The sequence below is a fragment of the Numida meleagris genome, chromosome 1 (assembly GCF_002078875.1).
Source record: "Numida meleagris isolate 19003 breed g44 Domestic line chromosome 1, NumMel1.0, whole genome shotgun sequence".
NCBI lineage: Eukaryota > Metazoa > Chordata > Aves > Galliformes > Numididae > Numida > Numida meleagris.
The window spans coordinates 165,254,457-165,271,691 of record NC_034409.1 but is presented as its reverse complement, the minus strand read 5'-3'; the positions used below and the strand labels follow the sequence as shown (position 1 = coordinate 165,271,691).

At 39.4% G+C, this 17,235-nt stretch overlaps 1 protein-coding gene across 4 annotated transcripts in view; it reads left to right on the top strand.

Moving 5' to 3' along the window:
* Positions 1–17,235, top strand: part of TSC22D1 (TSC22 domain family member 1) — a 79,754-nt gene that overhangs the window by 20,873 nt on the left and 41,646 nt on the right. The window contains exons 2-3 of one of the 4 annotated variants that reach the window (XR_002432518.1): positions 12,266–12,457; positions 13,430–15,612. The exons of 2 other annotated variants lie outside the window; for them this stretch is intronic. The gene's annotated coding sequence lies outside the window, so the exon portion shown is untranslated. Of the gene's footprint in view, positions 1–12,197; positions 12,458–13,429; positions 15,613–17,235 lie in introns of those variants that run through there. One more of the 4 variants, XR_002432507.1, reaches the window with a different exon arrangement.

Here is a 17,235-nt window from a genome sequence, read left to right as displayed (position 1 = left end):
ATGCTTATTGTTTCTAGATATATGGGACCCATTTTTCTCTGGAGGATAAGGAAGCGTGACGTAGCCAGGGAGGAATTTTCAGCTGGAATTTGTTCATAGCTGTCTGAAAACTCATGAAGCTTTTGTACTGCAACTGCCTATTTTTGTTTTTTATCTACGGGGATGTTAGCAGAAAGGCTAAGAAAAATGTGAATTGCCATAATTTGACACAGAGCTGATTATATTTGTTCTTTGAACCTTATGTTTACCTTTTGTACCAATGAACTCTAGGAACAAGAAGTTGGATGCCTTTCTTCAGAGGCTCCTCATTTTTCACAATTTTGATCATTATTTTGAGTTGTTTCTCATTACTGTTCACTCTGCTTAGTTAACATTTTATTTTTAAAACAAACAAAAGTTTCTGATGAAGTCAGTGGAGTTTCTTGTGGGTCGCGTTACATCTCTTCCATGTTTGCAGTATTTGTTTTCTCTATCATTAACATGACTATTAGATTTATAAAAGCTAAAACAGACTTTGTGGTATTGTCTCCAAATCTTTGATGTTTAAGGCATTATTTTATGGCAGTGTAAAAAAAGGGAATATGAAATGTGCATGTTAATTTCAGCCTCTTTAAAGGGTCCCAAGTGCCTGTAAGCATTTACTTAAAAAAGCAAGGATGAGCAATTTAATCATCTTTTTTTGATAATCCCTTTAATTCCACTTATGGATTTAATTAATAATAATTAAAAACACAACACTTCAGTATGAGATACTGTTAATATTCGTACTTCAACAGGGATTATGCTGTTTGCTTTCTTTTCTCTTTTAGTTCATTTAGTATTCTTGGCATGTACTCCTTCCAGAAACAGTGAGTCCTGAAGCCATCCTGGTGAAATTCAACCAAGTCTCTGAATATTGCTCATTATCTTTGCTCTTTCTGGAACTGGCTCTTGAAAGCTTCTGTTTCTGATCACTTTTGTCATGTATTTTGGTGTTTCCTGGGTTAAGCCGTACAGATAGATAAAAGATTCAGACGTTTTCTGTAGCTGTCTCTTTGGCTCTCTTCAAAACAAGTAGTTAGCAATTAAAAGAAGTTACTGGAGGAGGATTTACAGTCTTCACTATTCATTTTACATTTCTAAAATTAAAGCTTTAAGGTGCAGCTTTTTGTGTGAAACCCTGGTCTTGCTGGATATAGATTTGAGTTGTGGATCAATAATAGCTTTTCCCATCAGTTGAGGTCTGACTTGCTGCCCGGAAGGGGTTCTCAGCAAATAGAGAGAGGCTTCACCTAAATTGGGAAATGCCAAATTGTGACACTTGTATAAACAAGAAAGTTTACTGATTTGATAATGAGGTGTCAGAATGATATGTTAAATGTAGTTACTTATACAAATGACCTTGTGACACACCGTGCTTCACTGAATGTGTGCTCATCCCTATAAAGAAAAAGCTTGCTTTTCCAAAGATTGATATACACATCGCCTAGGTGCAGCTTGTTTTTGTTAATGAAGTACTGTTGCTACCCATCTGTAATGGCAGGAGGAGGATAAGGTAGGGGCTGGGTTAGCTCCTCACTGTGCTTGTTTCAGAGTCTGAGGGAGCAGTACAGTGGAATATCTTCAGGTTGGATATCTGGAGAAATTTCTTCCCAGAAAGTGATGAAGCATTGGCACAGGCTGCCCATGGAGGTGGTGGAGTCACTGTCCCTGGAGGTGTTCAAGAGCTGTGTAGATGTGGCACTGAAGGACATGGTCAGTGGGCATGGTGGGGATGGGGTAGCTGTTGGACTAGCTGGTCTTTTAGAAAGACTTAGTGGTCTTTTTCAACTTTAATAATTCTGTGAAACAGAAATGCCATTCTTTCTCCATCAGACTGAAACTGGAAATCTTAAGTAACTTGATGTGCAGATGGCATTAGCTTACTACTCTTAGTTTGAGCGAGGGAGAGTATCTAATTTTCAGTAAACTACACTTTCCTAAAGGGCCATAGGGAAGCCACCTATTTCTTCTGCTGTCCATAACTCTCTCTTGCTTGTTTGAGCCTTTTCATCCTTAGAGCCATATTGCATTCCCCTTCCTGGCTCCTTAAGTCTTGGAATCTACAGCGCAATCAACAAAGCTGCCTTCAGCTCAGCTCCTTGGGATTGAGGGCTTTTAATGTTTTTATGCCGACTTTTTGGGAGGCATCTTAGGGGGGGACAGTGTTGGCTTTACTTCTTGCATTCTAAACTCTTTTTACTGGTACTTAGAGAGGAGAACAGAAGCCTGAAGTAAAGATTGACAGAGTTATCAAAAGAGAACCTGTTGACCTGGCTTTGTCTGTGTGCCAGTTTTTTTTTGTGGCATGGAGTTACTATGTTGCTTCACGCTGCTGCCTGCAGGTTTCTGTGCAAGTTTCTAGACAGCTTTCAACCTATGCAGACTCCAAAATTCCTTGCAGGGGAAGCTGCAGCTGTGTATGTGTAGATCTGTTGCAGGAATGGAGGGACATACTCTTTGGACTTGCTGTTTGCATCCAGGTGATGTCCTAGGATGATCAGTGTCTGCACCTAACACGGTATTTTAGGCCTGTTTCAAGTTTGAGATACGTTAGCATTGGAAAGCATCTGTTTATCACTTTCTTCTCCATTTGCATCTTCTGAATTTGTAGAGCATGTAGTGCAACTGGGTGATAGAGTGAAAATGACATGCTTGGACTTCAGTTACATCAGTAATTCAGAATTGGTTAGGTTTTTTGTGGTTTGACTTTGGCCAGTGAGCAGACCAGAGTGGGTGTATTGGAGCCAAGAAAATGGGACGTGCTGTTGAATCCTTGTTTGGATTTAATCAAACTATTTCATTGCCTGCTTACTAAATAGCTAAATGGCTTTGTCAGGTAAGGCACAACAAAGGTGGAAGGGTTGGTGACGGCTTGCCCTCTTCATACATTCTGCATAGAGCCCGATGTTCATGAAAAGGTAATCTTCTGTGGAGCTTTTTAAAAATGCTAGAATGCTAAATATTAAAATAAATGAGGGAGAGCAGATATCTGTAACTCTCGCCAGGTCCTGAATTTTGGTATCTTGTAATATCACCACGACAGCAGGAGTTTCATAAATGATAAGCCTGGTTTTCTTCCATAATACTTTAAGGTACATTGATGTTATAACTGAGAAATTTCTTAAATGTCATCCTGAATGTAACAAGGTGGAAGTGAGGCTCAGGATAAGTCAGCTTGGAAAACAAACCAGTGATTGTAGCAGAGTTACATTATCCAACAAACCAAACTATCTGAAAACCGAAGGAGGGCCTCTGTTTGATACACTGCTTAGAAAGCTGTGGAAAGCTTTCATAAATATTAGTATAAATGGGATTTTGCTTCTGTAGAAATATTTTGAGCTTTGATTTGTTAGGTACATAAACCTAAGGTAATAGCGAGGGGCACTTGTTCCCCTTGACCGAAAGATTGCCAAGAAACAGTTCTTCAGTGTGGTTCTCATTTGTACTTTTGACTCATTTGTTGCATTCCATTTTATCACAGTTTCATGTTCTTATAAAACCTTCTTTGTTTTTAGCTAATTGTTTTTCATGCTGTCTCTAAGAAGTAGTAATTCTAGCACAGAACAGTTCTCACTTCATATTTTTCTAAAGTGCACTTCTATTGGTGGTCTCCAAGGAGGAATGCTTCTGAAACTGAGCCAAGGATACTTCAAGCTGGGCACTCAAAACCATCTGCAGTTGGAGGATGCTTTCAAAATATTTGTCTGTGCTTTGGTTGATTAAAGGTGAGGGGATTCCTAAAAATTTAGGTACTTAATTCACTTAAATTCAGATGTTAGTAGCCTTCTCCCCCAGTATGTGCAGTTAAAAGTAGTATGGAGAATAACAATGTTATTGTTGTTATCCTTGGGAGGGCTGAATTCCTTAATTCTTCATTTTTTTCTGCTCTGATAAGCGCTAATGACTGTGTTGATCACGCAAAAAAAAAGTACAGATTTTAAGTTGAAATTGCATGGCAATTTCAGAATTCATCCAGCTGATCAAGCTCTAAAATAAACCCCAAATGGGAAGGTGTGGAGCCTTTAAATTTTGAAGACTGAAAGTTCTCTGACAGTCCCCCTAATATTTGTTTTAATTCTTGTTAATGATTTTTTTATCAAAGCTTCCATTGTAAGTAGCCATGCTTTTTATTTGTTGAGTGTGTTATTCCACGTTGGAAAGCATTAGGGTTTGGTTGCTATGATGTCTTTTATGTTTTTTTGTAATGTGATGCATGACTTTCCATACTGTCGTCCATGCAGCCTAAAAAAGTAAAATGGGAGCAGTAACAAAAAAGTTTTGTCAACTTCTCATATTCTTTAGGAGGAGACGTTTAATATTAGTATCTTTCTTGTCAAGCGTAACAATCACTGCTTTTAAAAAATGATTCCAGCAGTTGGCATTGCTGCATGAAATTTCTCAAAACCATTTGGCAAATAAAAGATGGGTTGAGCAAACTGCACTTGAATAGCGTTGTTTAAAAAAAGAAAACATAGCAAACCCCCCCCCCAAAAAAAAAAAAAAAAAGTAGCATAAGGTCATGAAAGAAGAGCTGAATTGTACTTAAAAATAGTAAGGGTGATGCAACATTCAGGTTTGTGTTCAAGCCTAAGTACCATACCCATAACACGGGCTCCAGTACTCCAAGTGGCTCAGTTAGTGAAGGCAGGCTCTGCTGCACTTGTGGCTGTAGCTCAGTGGGGTTCAGTCAGTGGCTCTGTTGCAGGGGAAGTACAGGATGTAGGAATCCAAACGAAAGGATTTGACTTCCGTGCGTCAGCTCTTCCCTTCCCTTTGCCCCCAATAGTTTTCCTTGCATCTCTTTCCTCTTCCTTCCCCGCTGCGGTTTCCCCTCTGGCTGTGTGTGCCTCTTGGCTCACAGCTGCCTGCAGCAGGCAGCCTGTGCTGCTCTCAGTTGGGCACTGCCCAGCTGCTGTGTGCCCTCACGCAGGAGGAGCCCTGCCCTCCTCCTTGCCATCCCTCACCGGAGCAGGGACCTGCTTGCCTGCTCCATTGTCACACTTCACGCTGCTCCCCTTTTCTTGGGGCATCCAACGGCATTTAAATTGAACCTTGGATTCAGAAGTAGCTGTTCTGTAGTGAAGATGCAGCAGAAATAGTTTTTTAATTTCTTTTATGACTATCAAGATGATGGTAGCGACACAAGTAATAATCTTGTGGAAGCTGGAATGGTTCATAGCTTGAAACCATGCAAGTGTGGTAGCTGGTAATTTGCAAGTTCATCGAATTTTAAACTGTGCGTGTGAACCAAACTGCTGGTGTTTAGTCCCCAACAAAATAAAATGAGTAATTATAATAAAATATGTAGAAGGGTTTATAGCTACAAAAGCTTTGAGCCCACTCTTCCTAAGTTGTTTTTTTTTCTTAGGGGGAGGTGTCCCTGCCTATATCAGAGGGGTTGGAAATAGGTGATCTTAAGGGTCCCTTCCAACCCAAATCATGCTATGATTCTATGATATGTAAAATTAGCTGCAGTTCTGAAGCGGGCTGTCAAGCTTGTTTGAATTCGTCTTCCTCACAGTAACTGAGGTTCCTCCCATTGAGCTGTGTGGCTCATCTGTATGGGGATGGATTTACTGGCACTGACATCCATGTCCATTGTGTCATGTCTCTTACCTCTCTCTATTTACACTATACACCTATGCTCCAAATTAACAGTAGTTTAAATTTAGTTTACAGTAGATGGAAAGCAGGGGAGTCGGATGACATGGGCATCTCTGTTGGCTGCTAAATAGACTTAATTCTGTTTTGATATGTAGAACACTGCTCAAATAGCCATTTGCTGCGGTAGGTCTTAGGTGAGAAAGAAGAGGGAAGGAATATGCATTGTGTCAGTGCATGCTGGGCAATGGGTGGGGAAAGAAGACAGCGAACAGATGTCTGTAGTGGGAATTTTGACATTGATTCTCTCTCTTGACCTTCCTTTTCAAATGCTCTTACTTTATCAATAGTGCCTTCTACTGCTGCCTATTAAGGTGCAGCTAGATTTGTCGTATGTTGATGTAATTTTTTGTCTATAATCGGTATTAAAAAATCAGTACTATAGAAGTTAAAGCAGCTCTTTGCAGAGCTCAGAAATCTATGCAGCCCGTTTAACGATCCCTTTCCATAAAGGGCAGGGTTGCTGTGTTTAAATTGCTTGCTCTTTGACAGTGCAACATTCTGCTAGCACGCATGCTGCTGAGGGGTGGTTAAGTGCTTCTTCTACAGTGGTGGAGTATTGCTCTCTCCACCTTCCTCCTCTTCCCTGCTTCCCCAGTCCTTTTCCTCCACTTAAGAGATGGGAACCATCCTCCTCCTTGTTTTGTTGAATTCATACTGCATACTGCATGTTTTTTTTGTAACAATCTGCAGAAAGTATGAAAACAAATGCTTACTCGCTCGTGGTGGTGAGAGACTATCAATATTTTGTTAGAGCTTTTGTTTTTGCTAACACACCCTTCTTTTCTGTCTACATATTTTCAATGTACAAGAAGAAGGGAAAAACTGAATCGAAATGTTGAGTCATAATATCAAGATGTGTTGCTTGAAAACCAGACTTCTGCTCAGCGCAGGCTTGAGTATGCTGTATTTCTGAAAGCTACATTCAGTTCATGTCATAAAGACTGTTTTAATGCTGTATTGCAACGTGCCACTTAGTTCTCACCAAAATACTTCCTACAGCTCCTCTTCAACAAAGTTGCGCAGTTGCCTATGCAAGTACCATTAAAAGGCTTTTTATTGGCCACTGTAAATGAGTCTTCTGTCATATAGACTGCTTAAATACACATGCACGCTGTGTTTTGTGAAATAGAGTGCAAGAACTTGACTGGTAGAAGGCAATTCCCTGATGACTTTGGGGGGTGGGGGAAGACTAGAGCTCGGAAAAGCAGACTGCAGTGAGCTGCATCTGGAAGAAATGAGACTAGCAGTTCTGTGGAACTTCTCCTTTGGACCGAAGTCTGCAGCAATAATAAAAAATGACTTGATGTTATTATATAGAATGGTTTGCATTGAAAATACTCTGTATAATGCTTGCCCAGCCAAACAGGGATGAGGAGGGGGTAAAGGGGCAGTTATGCTGTAAAATACTCTGGGCCAGTCTGCAAAATGCTGATAGGGATTTCAGTTGTGTAGCTATTAAACTGTGATGAATTATTTGTAACTTGAGGAAACAGCTGTTTGGGGGACTTAACACTTAAGTAATACAAACTTATTCTCAGTTGAATTCTCTATACTGTAATGCTTTACAGCCTCTTGAGAACAGATTTTGATCATGTGACAGCTTTGACTTTTCCTTTATTAGGCATCAGTGTTGCAGTTTCCTTTAAGTTGGCTGTGTTAAGCTTTGTCACGTGCACTATGCTTTCCTTTTTGTATTTTTGGTAAACTAGAAGATGGAGTCCTATTTAAGTAATAATTTAAGAGTCTGTAGGATTAGTTATCTGATACAAGCTTTCTTTTAAGTAAAAATAATGGCATCGTGCAATACTTGAGATGTTGGCTTTCACTGGGTAGCTGGGAAGCCCTTCAGCTGAAAATAAATGCTTTGTTCATGTATACCATACAGCTAAAATCAGATAACTTCAATGCAGACCTTTCTCGATCCTGGTGCGGACTAATTTTAGAATCTTGCCTTAAAAAGAAAATGTGATGGAAGGAAAGGAGTCTTGCTGGTCTTTTATAGGAGAACTGACCTTAGGAACTTACAGACAGAAACATTTTATTAAGCTTAACAGCTATTCTGGGGAAACACTGATTTTTACTTTTTTGTACAGAAAGAAATTAGTGATCAGACAACTAATTTTGTCCTGAAAATGAACCTCATGTTAAGAATTTCTGCTGTATGTGGTTGTCAGAGTTGCTTTCAAAATAAGCTTTGCGTATTGTATGTCTTACTCATATACAGAGGTGTTTGGTAATGACTGAAAGGATGTTTTTTATCATACGGGCTGATAATCTCTACGTATGTGCCTGAGTGTGTGGGAAGCTCTTTTTATCTGTCCCGGATTGTGTTTTTTTGTCAATGAAGTCTTGACTCAAATGAAGAAAGGAGGGTCCTGTGCGATTCGGGGTGTGATTAAACATCTCCAGCCTGGGTCAGTCAGTGGGGTAAGTTTCTGTTCTGGAATGGACATTTGGTGTTTGTTTTCCATGTTCTATGTGATTCTGTGACAGCAATGAGCCTGGCATAGGAACAGTTCTTTGTGTTCGTATCTGTTTTATTGTTATACATGACTTGACACTGTTTCTTTTTCCCTTTCACGCAACCTAAAACAAGTGCTAATACTTCAACATATACAGAATGACAGTCAGACACTGCACGCTGGTATGCCTGTGAAGAGGCACTGCCAAAGTTAATTGTCTAGTGCAAAAGCTGGGAGTTCTGGCTGATCAAAGCAGGTAGGTGTGAAGGTGCATGAAGAAAAGACAGGGGAAATCAGTGCAAACATAACTCGAAGCTGAGACAAATAATATGTTTCAGGTGTCCTTTATCTCAGCTAAACTATGAGTGTTTTATTATGAAGCTTGTGGTGGTCTTATTTCAAGTAATTGGAGAGGATGAGACAGTTTTAATTTGCCGTTAAGATATGGGTGAATTTGGGGCACTGGTCAATTCCTTTTCTTTCTAGGCAGCAAACCTTTAGAAGTGTGGTTTTTTTTTTTTGGTGGTAGCAGTACAAGGTAATCTAGAACACATTTTCCATGTACTGCTAGCACTTGCTAGGGAAAAAAAATAGTAATGTGACTCTAATCTAAGTCGCAATTGCCATGGGATGTTTTTGGTTGAATTTTGACCTGAATGGCCAGGCTTCACGTTGCAGAAGTATTATGGTATGCTTGCGCATCGTTTGCAAGTAATGACTCGAAATTGGTGTCTGTCTCCACTGTCACTAGCTCATGTTAGACAAAAAATAAGCCTTAGTTACATCACACTGCTTCTAGGTACTGGAGAACTACCAGCTTACAATAGCATTTGACATCAGGTTGTGCCTCAGCACTAGGAGTGTTTGTAGGATGCTCGGTCCGGTTTTGGCTGTAGAGTTCTTAGAGCTGCTGAGAATGAGAAGATGAAGCCTGCTGGTCAGACTGTGCTGCATTTGTAAGATCAAGACTTAGGAACATCTAACAGAAAAAGAAGTAGCATTTAGTATTTGATATGGGAAGTAACGCAGTAAGGATTCAGTTCTGAAATACGTATTTTAAATGTTTTCCATTGTAGGACTTCCTAAAACCGAGGACTTTATTTAAAAAAAAAAAAAAAGCAAATTACTTGTTTAGCTTTCTTTTTTTTTCCAGTGCATCCATGTTGTCATCTACTAACATTAACCCTTTAATTTGTGTGCATATTTGAGCAAATGTTTTCAAATGTTTTCAAGTCTGTTCAAAATGCAGAGTGATGCAGTGGTTTTAGCCTGAAGTATGTATTTGTATAGAAATCAGGCTGGTATTCTTCAAAGCTGCAACACGAACATGACCAGTCTTTAGTGTTCAGTGCAAGCCTACAAGAAGAGAAATATATGAAAAGATTAAAAAGTAGAAATAAAGGGTTGGCCCTTCTTGGAAAAAGAGAAATACTATGACCTTGACGCAAGAAAAGGAACTTAGAAACAAGTTATTCCTAACAGCACGATTCACATTGATCTCCCATAAACTGTTCTGCTGCTTATCTATTTTCAGGAGGAAAACACCAGCACACAATGTTCTCATGGATGCTTTTTTTCCATACCTTTTATGTTGAATCTTTGTATCCTCTACTGAACTGCTACGCAAATAGAGTAAGAGGAAGTAATCTCCTCTGTACCTCTGAAGCCCGAATAGATGATTTCCTAGTAGGAAGTATACTAAAGGTTTTCTGAAGTCTTCTTTTCCCAGTGAATAAGATCTTTCATGATAAAGGATGGCTCAAAGGCAGCCTTTTGATGATACTGGGACACTGGACAGGTTCCTGTTTGAAGCAGCCTGCACAAAGCTGGGTCGTGCTACTTCACCTGGGTTGTCTCTGATATCCTCTGTTGCTTTGAGCTGGAAAGGAATCTGGACTTAGGAGTGTTACTAGCGTTTCTGATTTCAGTGCTATCATCTGAAGTTAAGCCTATAATGCTGTGTGTGGCATTGTACTTGTGCAAAGTGTGTTGGCAAGTAAGTAGCAAGTGTTAGCAGCTTGAAAAGTTACTGAGTCAAGGTATTTGCAACCTAAGAAGAAAGAACCTTATTATTCACAATGTTGTCTGTGAAGATAATTATGCTGTCCTTTCGTGCTAGTGTTTTTGTTTTTTTTTTAAGGAAGAGAGTAGATAGCAGTAGAAATTGTTTCTCTGAGCACATCCTGTGCATTATATTTTTCTCTTTTGTTTTTATCTTGTATCACCTGCCTTACTGGAAGTGGAGAGCATAAATATAATCCTAGGGACATCTAATGGCCGATTACATTTATGTTTTAGTTGGTTACTGTTCTTTGCAAACAAACTGCCACAGAAACGTGCATGTGGAATGAAAAGACCCAACTCTCTAATGTCTGAAAGCTGATCTTAACAGAAGAGTCAGTATCTTGTCAAATTGAAGGATGTGGGAACACATCATGGTCTCATGTTAAAATGAAAATACCTAAGCAGATATCATGAAGTTCCACTAAAACATGGTTAATCCTACTTTTTTATGAAATAGTCTATTTAGAGCAAAAACCCTTGCCTTAAATTGAATTAATATCACCATGTTTGTTGTCCTTGGAGGAATCAAGAAGCAGAATATCCTTCTGCGAGCCCAAGTAGTTTCTCTGGAACTAATTTACTGATTTCTTTTTTTGTTGTAATTAGTGTGGGACATCAGATTCTGTTGGTGTTTAAAAACAGCTCACATGATGCAATCCTTGTTTAATGCTCTAACTGCAAAAGTTTAAAGATGCCTTTTTGAGAATATATTAGTGAAGCGATTCGAATGACAAAACTCGTCTTTCATTCTAACTTCTTTTTGTATTATTTGGAGCAGAATGAAGATTTTTTTTTTGAGGATGGGAGTACTTATAATTGAAGGGCACTTCGGATATCTAGCTATACAAAACATTTTGGTTAGATATATAGTCTAAAGGAGAGAGTGTGTGTGTGGGGGGGGGGGGGGGGGAAGCACACCAAAACTTCCCCAAAATGAATAATAATTGAAATTGCTTCAAACATGAATAGCATACCTTCTTTGTTAACTGTTGGATCCCACTTTACGTGGTGTCCTGCAAGCACTGCAGAGAAAATAATAGACATACAGCTCAACAACTACTCTGTATACAAATACCAGACACTACTGCTGTTTGTTTGAAAGCTTACTGCAATGGGTAATAACTGGTCAACACATACAAAGGTATACGTGCAGTTGTTTTAAGTCCTGTCACTTCTACTTCTGTGCTGTCTTATTGCATGTTGGCTCCATGCTACTGATAAAATGTCACTGAAGTCTATCAGTTCTCAGGATTTGTGAAGAGGAAAATTTCTGCTCTTATGCATAAATATTTTCTATCAAAATAAGTAATAAAAGTTAACTCCTAGGGCATCTAGATTCTCAGGAAGAAAGGAATATTCTACAAATCCAGAAACTCAGTAAGAAACTTGGGTAACTTCTCAGCTTCTACAGCTATATCGTAATGTACCTACATTGAGCAGAGAAGTTGAGACTGGAATAAGGCCAGAGGAGTTGGAAGTAGGGTTAGGAAGCCCTTGATAAGGGAAACATCCAGGTAAGTATGATCATTTCTTCTTAAAGAGATTTCCTGTCTGCGATCATGGGGAGATGTTCACTACTACTGTTCACTACTACTACTTCACTAGTAGATGCTATTTATAATTTTCTTGAGTGAACAGAGGAGAAATTTGGAATTTTTTTTCCCAGAAATAATCTTGTAAATTTTTTTTGGCCCACCTTACATCTTCCTGTAACAAACAAGAGAACTTTCTGGACAAAAAAATCTTATTGATCTCATCAATTGGTAGATGCCTTTAACAGTCTTGAAAGTTCACAGTTCAGCACTTTGGGGTGTGTTTTTTTTTTTTTGGCATCAGAGCATGAAAAAACTGCATGTCTAGTCTTCATCTCTTGTCATCCTCCCCTACTGCAGTGACTCTATGTGTATGTCTCTGTGTGGCCGAGAATGAGGGAATGCAGGTCATTATTCAAGGAGTTACCAACTAGCACTTTTCCTTCCCCTCCAGTCTTTCTGCCTCCCTATCCTGGACGTATGGAGTCCCTGCCTCAGCCTACGGCTTCATTCTTTTTCCAGCTGCCCACAAAAGTAAAGAACCAGTGTGAAAGTTTGAAGAAAGAAACCACTCAGAGGACTGAGTCTCAAGCAAAAGCTCCAGGTTGCAGACTCAGAAAGAAACTTCCTTTGGGGAAGGATCTGCTTCCAGGATTTGCTCGTCTCTTTTTCCTTGGGCAAACAGAGTTCTTGAAGCAAACAACAGGGTTGCAGGTAGGTAGGGCCCCTTTAAACTGCCATCCACTCAGGTGTGGAGGATGACCTTTATGCTGTTTCTTTATGCTTTTTTTTGTTAATGTTGTCTTCCAGTTCTCTAGGCTGCTGAGAGGAGAGTGTGAGCAGCTTAATGAAAAAATGTGGGAGAGGGAGAAAGGAGAAAAAAAAAATAACCTGGGTACTTGGAAGGAATGTTTTTACACTTCTGAATAATTTTCCTGTTCACGGGGTCATATTTGCACAGGCTGCAAGAGTCTGATAATAATCTTCCTCTGACCCTTTTCTTTACAGGAAACAAAGTCATGTAGAAATTGGTGACTAGAGCATAAATAAGGCCAGTGATTGTATATGGCCTGTAGCCTCAACATTTTCATCTCCTCCCTGTCTCTTTACACCAGCGTTAGCTTTGGATACACAGTGAGGTGGAGGTCACCAAAAGGATTTGAAATCCAGCTCAATTCCCAATGGTGACAGTGTTCCCCATTTTTGAATGTGTAAATATGCTCTTCCTTTAGAGGAGTCTGTGGCTGTTGGGTATAAGTCCTGTTTCTTTGTCTGTGTGAAGGAAACAGACTGGGATGCTCTGAGTAAGGAAGGGGAAGTGCTGCTAACTGGCTCAGTTGGCAATTCCTGAGGCCCAAATAAGGGGTGTCAGTAAAATCAGCACTGGAAAATTCTGCCTTCCTTGCTTCACGCTGTACAGAGCAGCAGCCTCTTCCTTGCAAACATCGGTTGCCCAGAGTCAGATATGTCTTTCTCCAGCTGTGTCATTGCCGACACAGGAAGTTTACTCTGAATTTTTGATTTTTAGCAAAAGGTGTCACCTGAAAACTGGCAGTGAGATTTAAGGAGTTTTTCAGGTCCTCTTTCATGCTGAGTGAAGTCATTTGGAACTATGTTACGTGCATTATTACTTTGGTGCATCTTGTGACTCTTCTCTCCCTCTTCATTCCCTCCAACTTGCTTCAGGACACCTTCTAACCTTTATACTGCTTCACAAGCCTTCGGCAGAAGATTATGAGAGCCATTTGTGTTGCTGGAAGATGACTGGGTTTGGATCTTGGCCTTCCTTAAGCAGGATCTCCTGACAAAAATGGGATTGGGAAAGAGATGACTCCTTTTTCCATCATACAGAGCCATCCTAGAAATGGAAGCGTAGGCAGAACATTACTTCTAACACGTGATTCTTTAGGGAATTTGGCTTCCCGTGGTCCTTTTGTTACGATGTCATAAAGATGTTTTATAAAACCTCAACCTGGCATCTTACCACCTGATGAAGATCAAATCGGTAAATCCAACTTTAGGAGTTTACAGGTCTCATAACGTGATGAGATCTTGCTAACTTCTGTATAGGAGATGCCATGTGAATCTGTGAAACTGGGTTCTGCTGTGGTTCAGGCTGATATGTTTGTAAAGCCTGTTCTACTTATAGTCTATTTAAATGATTACAAAGCATATGGATGAGGATTCTTATGGAAATAGTATTTAATTAGGCTTCCACCTCTTCGATTTTATTTAAAAAAAAGAAGACAATTATCCATGGCGATAGAAAAAAATATTGCGTCTTTTGAGGTTTCATGTGATTTTCTGTAGATAAAAGTTATATTCGAAGTGCTGAAAGTGGAAAAACATTGATTTTTCTTCAAGATCGAAAAGTTGTTAGAAAGCAGAATGCTTTATTTTTTTTCCCTAAGGGATTCTGTAGTCAAACTAGAATGTCTTGCGAGATCTTAAATAAAAACCTTATGTTTGGCAGTAGCGAACGACACATTCGTGTCCATCTACTCTTGTTCTTTTCACCGTAGGAAATTAATTTTGAACAATAGGACTTAGTTTTAGCGTTCTAACTGGGAAAGAGCAAAGCTTTGTTGTGACTCTGAGTGTGAGAAGGGCTGGCAGGAGGGCGAACTGAACCCTCTGGCAGGTAAAGAGCTCTTCTTTTTTTCTGTTTTCTGCTTCTGGCAGTTGGAGTAAACCAGACACTTGTGCTTGAATCCAATTAATTTCTTAAATCGGTTACTGTGCTAACACTGTTTTTGACTAATGCCTAGATCTTTCATTAGATGCACCAGCGTGTTTAAATTGTTGATTGGTCTTAATGTAGCCCTGAGGCTACTGCTTCATGGCAGTTGTGACTTCTTATTATGCTGGAATGCATCGCAGCCTTAGTACATTCTAAAAATAATTGTTCAGATGGTGCTGTTTAAGTACATTCTTATGTTGTGAGCCGTTTTCACTGGACTTTGTGAAATTTAGCTGTCTGTTGGATGCCTTTAATATCTTTATTTCTTTTTCCATGAATATCAGACTACTTTGTCTTGCGTCTTCTGTTGTTATCAAGTAAAATGCTGAATTTATGACCTGATATTTTTAGAAAACAGTCTGATACATGTGTTAAACTATGTAGCTGCAGTAACACTTGTGCTCTTTGAAGTTTAAAGAAACTGTTTTAATGTGACAAATGCTTCTTAAAAAAAAAAAAGGGGGGGGGGAAGTGTGTGTGTATGCATATGGTGACTTCAAAATTGAGTAGTTGTCATAGGTACGGACCTTTGGACATAAATTGCGTGCTTAACAGGAGTAATCTGGAGGTTATAAACTGAAGATCTGTGAGTCTTAGAAATAAATACTAACATCTGTGGATTGAGGTCTGTGCCAGCAGTTCTCTTAGTTGAAAATACCTGTGCTTTTGTGGCTTCTGACCTGCATAAGGTTTGATATGGTTTGTGCCTTCCTTAAAGGGTACATCTGCCTCAGCCACGGTTCTTGGTCGTTTTGTTCTGTGGTGTAAGGCAAATTTAAGACCACTGAACACTTGTGAACTCTAAATGCTTATAGTAAAATAACAGAGGTACTGAGAACTTTCTGATGTTATTGTCTCAGTTGCTGTCTCCAGGGAAACATAAAATGACTTCACTCAGCCCCCTCCTCTCCATAGTAACAATTAAAAAACAAAAAAAACAAAACCAGAAAATTCTCCAAAATCTGTTGTTTTTATTAAGTCAGCATTTCGATACTTGTTGTGTGTCAGCATTGTTAGTGTACCACTATCATGCTCTGGGCTTTGCAGCTGGCATCTTGGATTCTTAAGTTGTTTAGAGCAATAACTTCTGCTTTTGTGTTATTTAATAATAAAGATGTCTAAAACCATTTTCTTCTTGTTTATATTGTACTTAACGTAATTGTATGAGCATTGAGTGACTCTCTTCTGATTGCCTTTGGTATGTCAGGAAACATGGAAAAGCATGGTGTGGTTTTAGAGGGTACGGTTTTAGAGGTTTTTTAATCCCAGCTACTAATGGAATTTCACAAGATAGGCTTGCAGTATTTCTGTTTTTCCTCTTTCTGCTCCCTTTAAGATTCCTTGAGCATTAGAGCTTCCTGACTCATTTTGTGTAATCCTTTACATCTTCTTTACCAGATGCCAGCTCCTCCTCACTGTTTCACATCCAGTGAACAAAATCCTGGCTGTTGACATCTCTTTTTTTCCCCTATCCCAGAAAAGCTGTCTTGTTTAACATGAAAGATTTGCTTTCTTCTGCCCACCTTCTATCCACCCATTGTGACTCTGTTGCAACTCTGTTATGGGATGCTTTGAAAGTGATGGAGCCTTCTGTAAAGACTGAGAAATTGCAGGGAAGAACTTGCTAATATTGCTGCTTCTGCCAGAGCTAAATCTGTTTCTTTTTTTTTGTGTGTGTGAGATGGGTTGCCAGTTCAGGGTATCTTTTTCAAAGGAAGGACCAAAAGCATTAGTCCTTCCATTAACGAAGTCAGAATAAACAGCATGGGTTCTGGGGTGTTTTTCCTTGCTTTGCAGTGAGGGAGATGCATAACAAAACCATCAGCAGATGGGTTCTGTCAGCAGTAGTGTACTGCGAACTGGGTTAGATTCTCAATTTCATCTCTCCAGTCCTGTCTACAGAGCACTGGGATTTGGTCAAGTAGAAATGACGAAAATATTTTTTTTCAGCTTCTTTTTTTGCCCATTGAGGAATGCAGATACCTTGGTTTGCTTGTTGTTGATCCCTGAAAGAATGAATGTGATTTGAGGGTTAGCTGAGAAAAGTGTTTTTCTTTGAAAATTGGAAAAGGCTCCATCTGAACAACAGTGCCAACAAACAGCTGAGCTGTCCCAGGTTTGTTTCTTACATGGACTTTCTGAAGAACTGGCAGCAGCACAGCTCATAGGCCAGGCCCATAAATGATACTGATTGATACCAACAACGTGAGGTGAGTTGAAGGGTTGTTTCAAGAACTGTCGGGCTTTGCTTCTTAAGAAACTGGATTGTCAAAATGGCGTGGAAGTAATTACAAACCAACGTGGCTTTGAAGACCTTAATTAAGTTTCTTTCTTTTACTAATGGCAGTGATACTCCCTTGATCCCTCCCAACACTTTTTTTTTGAAGAGAATGAAATTACTGTTCTAGTAAACTGTCCTGTATTATTTCATTCCTATGTTCTACTCTCACAAGTGGGTGGTTTGCCTCTCCTCACCAGTAGAAGTGGATGTTTCTGCTTTTTCTGTGTATTAAGTGGATGCCAGGAAAATATGTGGGTGTGGGGCTTCTGTCGCAGAACAGTACATGAAGAAATCTATCTTGTCAAATGGGTATCACCTTCATGGGGAGAAATAGTTTTATGTATTCCAATGGAACATTGTAAGAGTTTGTTCCAGTGACTATAGAGGCATATGGATGGCGTGGCATTTTTCTTAGTTCTATTGCTTTAATACTGTTTAAAAATATATTGGGATTTTATGCATCTTCTGCAT